The following is a 9,607-nucleotide window of genomic DNA, read 5'->3' as shown; positions in this document are numbered from 1 at the left end:
TGTACAAAGCACAATACAAAAAACATAAATTGGAGTGCAGTAATACTTAAAAGACTTTACACTGTGAAGAAAATGAGATGCCAAAAACAGAAACTGTAGTTTGCAAAAGACATACTTGAGGAGGACATATCCAAAATACATAACTAATTTCTACAGTTAAATAATAAAAGGAAATATTCTTAAAATATTAGGATAGCAATTTATTCAAGAAAATATAGGAATAACAAATTAATATTTGAGTATATGTTTAATATCAACTTTAGACCTCAGGAAATTTGATATATTCTACCTACCCATAAGTTCCGTTAAAATTGGAGACAGTCAGTACTTTGTAATGAAGAAGATGCAAAACATCCGTAACTTTTACACTTTCAGTTAAAATGAAAAATGACAAATATACTTTGGAAAATATTTTTGAAAATTCACGAGTCTCTTTTTAAACAGCAGAAAGAACTTTGCACACAAAACAAGGGGAAAGAACGTTTCAAAATATTGCTCCCTAGAGAAATAGAAACTTATCTGTGGAGAAGGCAATGCAAGGAAGAGTATTCTATTAGTGTAGTGCCATGTTTCATGAAATTGAGAAGAAATGAAGAAGGAAAATAAATTGTAGAAAGGAATTCAGGAGGAAAACTTTTCAGAATCCAGGCCATCAAAGAATGACGCTGGCAGGAGTGCTTGAAAGCATAGCTGTGTCTATGTCAAGCTCAAAGGGAATTAATGGAAGGCCAAGTATTTTACATCTAGTTAACAATAAATACTGATGGCAAAAATTAACAAATTTCAAGGAATCAGTCCTGTTTTCTACTAATGAGATCAATTGTGTATTTAATTAAAACAGTCTACTTCTTGTATTAATTTTATAATTGCCCACTTTTATTTTCACAGATGGGAGAGATTTTGCTAGAATTTATGTTTTTGTTACTCTAGTTTGACTAATACGCCTTTTAAAAATTGCTCATGTTTGCTAATCATAATTTCTAAAGCTTATTTGAAGTTATTGTATAACACAAAATTTTAAAATTTCAGATAAAATTTTTATCTGATAGTAAAAATAAAAATAATAAAATTATTTTAAAGGCAACAATAATTACTGTAATACCCAGTATTGAACTGAGTATAAAAATAGAAAAGAATTATCAATTGTACATCTTGTAAGTAAGACCAAAGAATATAACATGTGCAAAGAAAATACTAATGTGAATCAGTAAAAGAGTTTCCAAAATATGCATGAAACAAATAATATAAATACTGTTTAAAAATATTTTTCATGTTAATTTCAGAGTATTTGTTTTTTATACCCTCTTGTCCAATCATGCAATATTTTTAACTACTTATTTTTCTTTCTAAAGTAGTTGTATAGGCACAGGGAGTAGAAGAATATAGAGAGATCTGTATGTTCTTCATATAGTTTTCCCAATCACAAAATATTTCAAAATTATATTATTATATCATATGAGGATATTGACTTTGATTTCTAGAATTTTCATCACCACAATTGTTCATTTTGCTCTTTTGTCTTATACTCACTTTACCTACCAGAACCCTTTAAATTCTAATAATCATTCATCTGTTCTTATTTTCTATGTTTATCACCTTGAAAATGTTACATAAATACAAGCATGCAGAATGAGATCTTCTATGAAAGTATTTCCAGTCTTCATTAATTCTCTGGATTTTCATCCAGGTTTTTGTATGTGCCCATAGTTTGTTAATTTTTGTCATTGATTAAAATTCACATTATAAATAAACTACAGTTCACTTAGCTATTCAATGATTAAAGGCTATCTGGTTTTTTTATGGTTTGTTCCAATACGAATAAAGTTACTATTTTATCCATGTGTAGATTTTTTGTGTAAGTTTTCATTTCTATGGTGCAAACTTAGTAGGTTATGTGTTGCTTGAAAAGTGTTTTAAGACATGTCAAATTATTTTCTAGTATGATAGTATCATTTTATATCGCTGTCAGCAATGGACTCTTAAGGATCTAAGTTTCTTTGTATCCTCACCAACTTCTGCTGTTGCTATGATTTTATTTCAACAGTTTTGATAGGTACTTGGTTATGACTTATGTATATTGAATTTGTGCTTCCCTCTTAATATCGAATATAATTTATGTGCTTATTTTCTAACTGCGTATTTTTTTCAGTGAAGTGATTGTTCATGTAGCTTTCTAATTTTCTAGTTGATCTTTAAAAAAAAATCTTGCTTTGAATGCTCTTCAGTAGTCTGGATACTGCTTGTCAAATACATATTGTGAGTGTTTTTTCCCAGTTTGGGATAATAGTACATTGTTGTTGTTTTCAAGGGGTTTTAAAGGAGGTGTAATGGTAAGATTCCAATATAATCTAACCCAACATAATCTAAACAACTCTAGCAGGACTTTGGTGGAGCCATCTTGTTACTGTCTGTTAGGAAGTATCTGACTTCCTGCCTGATCTTCTCCAGTTTCAAGATAACAGGGATGTTGGAGAGTACCTCCCTGCTGCTGGCAAGCATGGAAATCTAGATGCCCAACTCAGAGAGATAAATGGACCACTTATTTTTGTGGATTTAGTTCAATTAGGGTAGTTGGGTCTACATGGCTTCTGTTTTACTTGGCTGCTTCTTTTCTGCCCCTTCTGCTAGAAAAAAGTAGGCTTATGCTGGAGATTTTTAGTTTGTGTGTTTATTTTTGTGCTCAATGTTATTTCTGGATTATCAGTTCTTTTGTTTATAGTTTGAAAATACTTAGGTAAAAAGAAAACCAAGAAAAATCATCAATATATCTTCCCTTGGGTACTGAAGTCTCCAGTTTGCTACCTTCTCTCCATCTTTCAAAGTCACCTTCCATCCATTTTTAGATATATGTCTGAAGTTTTTAGTTGTGATTAGCAGGAGGAATAGGAAAACTTATGTTATTACATCTTTCTGGAAACCAGGTCTCTCAATGTATAATTTATATTAAGTAATGTGTATTAATAAATTGCCTTCAAAAATAGAATTTAGTAAAAATGTTGTTGCCTATGTTGTATTTCTCTACTGCAGTTATATGTAGTGGCTACCTCTATCTCAGAAGTATAATAACTTTCCCTTGTTGGTTTACTGCCAATTTTCTTGTATAAAAATGAGCAGGAAATGTTGCAGACAGGAGAAATCACTTTCAAATTACTTGGTGAAACTTCAGTTCTCAGGTTAAACAGTTTATATATTGGCATTTTATATGCCCCCAAATTATGTTGTAAATCTGCCTAAAACATATGTTAAAAATGTTAAAGACTGATATAATAAAAATTGTTTTGGATATTAGAAAGTACAATGTTTTATCTTTAATTATGAAATTTTGTCAGAAGTTATTTGAAGGAAAAATAAAGGAATTAGGAGTTATTGATGAAGTTAAAAAATATCTCTATTTTAAATAATAAAATGTACTGTATCTTTAAAAAAGTCAAAGTTTTAAAAAAGTCACAGGTGTTTTTAAGCCAAATGCTTATAGATGCAGTCATAATGCATACATACATTTATTCCAGTGGAAATTTTTAAAATTCAGTATTGTTTAACCATTAGCTTTGCATTATTAGTTGCAATAAATTAATAAAGAACACAAACATGATGTCTATGCTTGATAAATGCATAATTTGATCTATTATATTGTGGTATAAATTACATAAAGAAAGTGGTTATTCAGTATTGCGTTAGTGAATGGAGTGATTGAAACAAATTCTTCAGAGGCTCCTGAAAACATTTTCACATAAACAGGCACATTGAATTTTACCTACACATATTCACAAACAAATATTTGAATATATAGCTATTGGTGTATCACATCTCATCTCATGATAATCTTTTAAATTTTCAGAAATTTTTATTTTTGTTGATGGCAAGAAGAGCTTAGTTTCATTTTCTGGTGAGTATTCTTGCCATGAAAATGGACAGATACTTATTTTTTTTTTCTTTTCTCCAACTCTAATTACACAGAAAGTTTCTTGCAGGACATTTACCATAGCATCACTCCATAAATTCTTTCATTTGCCATCATTGCTAAATTACAAGGTGGCACCGACACACACATACATGACAAATATATGTGTGTGTGTGTGTATGCGTGGTCAAAGATTATCTATTTATCTATCATTTATCCAGTAATCCAACAGCAGAATCAAAGATTACTTTTCCAAACACTATGCATTTTAAAAACTACTTTTTGTCAGAAATTTTCCTAGGTACATTAAAGAATAAAACAGTGATTAAAGATTTTTATGCTTTAACTATGTGTAAGGATCACATTAGAAAATAAACATCAAAACAGTGTGACCATCTCCTCACTTATCCCTTTGAGACATGAAACAAATATTTCCTGAAGATAGATTGTAAATAAACAAATATTTACAGAAATGAAAATGAGCTTAGCTTAGCTTAGCTTACCTTAGCTCCTTTGGTGAGTATCCTCAGATTCTTTCCCTAAAAAAAGTAACAAGAATCTAATAGTGACATAAAACAGTATAGGACAGGTTCCAAGAGTATCTAGAAGACCTCCTTTTATGCAAATTTGCACTCATGAGGAGGAATAAGGATGCCCTCTTGTTGGGATGCAGCTAAAGGCAGGTAAGTGATGATGGCTATGGACATTGTAGTCACAGTAGAAGTTTAGGGATCTTTAAAAAAAAAAAAAAAAACTCTGCCTCGTCTCCTCCTGTAGTGCCCTGGCTAAGAACACTCCATAATCTTTCTTCATGGTGTCATTTTCAACACAGGGAACTATACCCTTTATCTTCTGTGAGAAGATAGCCTGCCTTTTCACCCTGGACTGAAATTGTTTAATTTTTAAATTTGTTAATAATTAGAGACTTAGGGAGACTCAGACCTAAAGGGAGATAAACCTCTATGAAATAAATGTTTGGTGTTGATTCATTGTGTTTATTTTATCCATACATTTATCAGTTAAATATAGAATGAAAAAAATATATTTATAAGGAGAACAAACAATTCATGATTAGCATTATTAAATTTGAAGTGATAAAGAATTCATTTTGATGTGTTATTTTCTTTTAGGAAATAAATGATAAATGACTTGGAACTAATATATCCATTTAAACCATACGATTTAAGAGTGTTATGTTAAATTTAATAGTGTTACAAATAATACACAACCTACAGAGAGAAAATTTTCATGTACATGTATATTTTCACCTGCCCTAATTATGTTTAAAGTTACGTATTGTTTATAGATGGAGTCATAATAGACAATCAGATATTCTCTTGATAGTGTATTGTATTTATCATTTATGTGGCTATGTTGTTAAATTTCTTCCAGTTTAATGTATTTCATTTCAAACTGTGCAGGTATTATAAAGAGAAAGAAATGAAATGTAGAAATGAGTTTTCTTGATAACTTTGGCAATACATGCTTTGTGAGTGCCATGTAGTGTTGAGTAAAATAAACTAGAAAAAGAGTTTGTATTTTTGTGCTTTAAAGGTGCTCAGCTAAGAGGAAAAGTATCCCTCAAAAATGTCTCTTTGTGCTCTAGAATCTTACCCTAGAATAATGTTCAACAGTTTTAGAATAATAAGGTCACATCAGGGCCAAGAGAGAAAGGTGTTCTATTTTTAAGTGTTGATAACCTTGTGTTGAAGCACTAAATTAGGTCCATGCGTAAGTTAAGGGTTCCCTAAATGAGAATAATTACACTACTTTGTGATATCTTGTCGCAGATATTCTTTAATTCAAACACAGAACAAATGCTTTGGAGTTTTATTCCCATTTTCTGTATAACTCCTGCCAGTCATGGGAGAATGGGTGGGTGACAGGACTGTGGAACTCATGCCCACCACAAATCTTAGAAATCTTATAAAACTAATGTCGGTTTTATTATAAAACAGAAGCTTTTTCAGACCGACACTAAGTCAACATATTTCAAGATAGCTCATCTTTCCTCCAAAACAGTGTCCACATATGTATGCACAGAGATTACTACCTGGATTCTATGCACTAGAAGTCAACATGGGGAGTTCAATGAACATAGTGTTTTCAAATTTCTGCACTAGAGTTAATTATACTAAAGAGAATGATCTTAAATATAATCTGTCTTTTTGGACCTGTTTATTTCCTGTGAGATTTAAAAATCCCTGAGAAATAATACAACAGGCAAAAATAGCAACTATTAATAACATTCATGAAAAAGATTCATTAAGGAAAATAATTTGAATGGATAGTATATTACAGGCAGAATCATAAAATCATTCACTAACAGTTGAAAGTTTACATAATAATTTCAGACATATTATTCATGTACATTTTCAAGTTGTTTATTTTCCTATTGGTTTATTTCTTATGTTCATAGTTGCTATGTCTCCATGTCCTAAGAGTCTGTTTTTTGACCTAATATCTTTAAATTCCCAGAGCTCAATGATGTTCTATTTCCTAGGATGTGAAATCTGTGTGTGCTTTTGCCTTCTTAAATCTGAGTTACAAAGGGTGAAAGTCATGGAATGATTTGCTTAAATATATGAATTAAAGATGTTTTAAATGTGAACTACTTGTGTTTGACTAGTAAATCATTACAAAAAGAGTGATTGAAAAAATACTATCCTTTTAACAATGAATTACAGCATATTTCCCACTACCTCCCACAAATTGGTAAACTGAGAGGTGTAAAGTTCCACATATATTTGGCAACTAAGAGTTGAATTAATATTATATTTACATTATCCCTGTTATAGTTGAAGACTATGCCAATTGTTCTAGGAAAAGGATAGTCTCTGAATTAAAACTACAATCTTGTATTAAAAATTTTACTTCATAATATATTTGAAACTCACAGTCATCACCCAGGAACCACAGAAGAATTCACAGGAGGTTGCAACTTGACTACTAAGGAATTTCACCTCTCCTGCCTTTCTATAAAGATTGATTGACTTGTGAAATACTAAATATGGGACTTAGAAAATCATGAGATCATCATGTGACCTATGATTGCTAAGCATTGTTATAATCTTTCATGTGATGTTTTGCTTAGACTTTATATTCTGTTGTGTTACAAATGCTAACAGAGCAAAAATAGAAGTATCTGCTATGGGATTCAATTCTTTACCTATGTCTCAGACAGATCACATATAAATAACAGAATTTCTTAAACCTTATCATAAACTTGACCCTTCATGTTATATCACATGTGAAACAAAGAACACACATATGAGTTTAAAATGAGTGACTGTGATACAAACTGCTTTAAAATATCACCACTCTAAACATGCAGAAGCACATCAATTGTGATCTTTATTGATTGTGTGCTTGGGGATGACATGAAACAATAGCTAGGAACATAATCAAGGCATATCTAGTTGCAAAACATTGTAATGTAAGGATGAAAATTCAGATAAAATGTAAAGGATACTGTTGAGGCTTCACTGTTAAACAGGAATTTTAAAAAGTGAGTAGTTAATGAATGAAAGCAGGTATCTTTCTATACCTGCCAATTTACATCTGTCAGTTTATCTGTCTGTCTGTCTTTCAATCACCAATATTTTCATACAGGCAAGCTATATTTAGCTACAAAGAGTGACTCTCCAAAACGAAGAATTTATTTAAAAATATGAGGAGGCTATAGTCTAGGATACCTGTACGATGGGAATCATAAGTATATATAAAGAAGTATAGGACAGGGAAATTTTTGAAAAAGAGAAGGAAAGGGCAGAGGGAGAGAAGCAGAGAGAAAGATAAAGATTCATGAAATGTCTGCATGATTTATCTATTGGGAGCGCAGATCATTAATTCAGAGACTTATTCTGGGTTGGTGTTAGCTTATTCATAGCAATTGTTAAGCAAATATTCTTGTTTAAGTGGCTTATCCAGAAATTTTAGTTTCAGAAAGTCTGTGGATTTCATATTACTGGCATAAATGTATATAATGGGGCTAACTTGGTGGCCTCTTGGCTGTATTTTAGTTGAGTTTTACCCAGATAACTCCATTTTGATAAATAACACTCTCACTCTCTGCACATCTATCTGGAATTCTGCACATCATCTGTCATCTCAAAATTTGCTCCACCATCTCATTTTCTTCAGTATATTTCTCACCTGATTCATTTCTGTAAGACTTCAAAAGGTCCTAACCAACCACAGGAGATATGATTGCTTTCTCTTCTATCAGCTTCATGTCCAATAATTTCTTGAGTGCTTATGATTTGTTGATTTTATGGCCTATGTACAGCTGACTTTTATTTGTTTTAAAAAAATAAAGATTTAATATAGTATCCCTATTTTATAGGTGGAGAGGCAGAGATTTAGAATAGTTAAGAAACCTATTGAAAGAGATATAAATAGTAAAACCCTAAATAGTAAAAGCCAGAATTGAGTTTTTATTCCAGGCAGTTTGATTCTGTAAATACCACTACAATTGCAGTAGGATACTTGTAACTAGGAGAATCAGGGAAAATTGGACTTGTTCTAGAAATTTTGTTTCTAATGCTAATCCTTTAATGTCTGACTCACTTAATTTTTACTTTGATCCACTTTAAGGGAGACAGTAGATAGTGACAAATAAATGATACTCTCTTTCACATGTGTGATTTCTTTCCTCTATTTCTTCTCCCAACTGAAATTCCCTCACCCTGTTACCCATCATGCTTGAGTAGACTGTTCACACTTCTGTACATTGAGGCACTCAAAATACATATTTATGTATATGTATATATATGTATATGTAATATTTATATTTATGTATAGCAATATTTTCTTAGCAAATTTAAAGGTATTATACCCATCATAATATATGAAGAAACTAAGTGACACAATTTGTAAATATTTTAGTATTTTGAGTAAATTTTGTGGATGGGACAGGGAAATCAACCTTTTCCTCCCATGAAAAATATCAGCTTGCCTCTTTCAGTTGGTATTTTTTCATATTCAACTTGAGTTCTAGTTCCAATTTGATTAATCATTGTCTCTTCCTTCTCAAAATATTTAGTCTCTGCAAATATTTGTTCATGCAAAATTATTTGACCCAGTGTTTATGTATGCATTTATATAACAGATGCCTTATAAGAAAGAGTATAAAATGTGTCACTGGAGTAGTACTTGTTAATTGAACTTGCTTAATAATTATGTGATTTTTATACCTTTATTCTTACATGAATGGCCAAAGCTGTATTTGATTTAATGTTGATTCTTCATATAGAAATCAATTAATTATTTTATATCGACTCATTTCCTTATTCACTTTATAGCAACTTTTTTCAAGATACAGGTGGGATCGTGTACTGCAAAATGCTTCCTATTCATTATTATAGGCCCTTTATTCATGATCTCTATTTCTTACTGTCTAGACACAACATAATGCTTCACTGACTATTATTTTACTATGCTTTTTATTGGTATATTTTAGAAACAGAAAGTGATAGTCATCATACTGAATTTGTACCTGAGCATAATATGTATCTTGCTTCTTCTTTTTTCCCATTACTATTATCTCCATTCAGCCTCTCTTCCCCTAATTATTTATGAAAGCTTTGTTTCTGTTTTTTCTATTCTCTTTTCTTCTTCCTTTCCCCTTTCCCTCGATTGTTCCCCATCACATTTGACATTTTCTTTCTATTTCCCAGTATCTATTAAATATTTTGGTCCTTCTTT

This window comes from Cavia porcellus, unplaced genomic scaffold (genome assembly GCF_034190915.1).
Source record: "Cavia porcellus strain 051 isolate PalLab524CR breed Dunkin Hartley unplaced genomic scaffold, mCavPor4.1 scaffold_5, whole genome shotgun sequence".
Taxonomy (NCBI): Eukaryota; Metazoa; Chordata; class Mammalia; order Rodentia; family Caviidae; genus Cavia; species Cavia porcellus.
The sequence above is the reverse complement of the archived record's forward strand: the minus strand, read 5'-3'. Positions refer to the sequence as shown.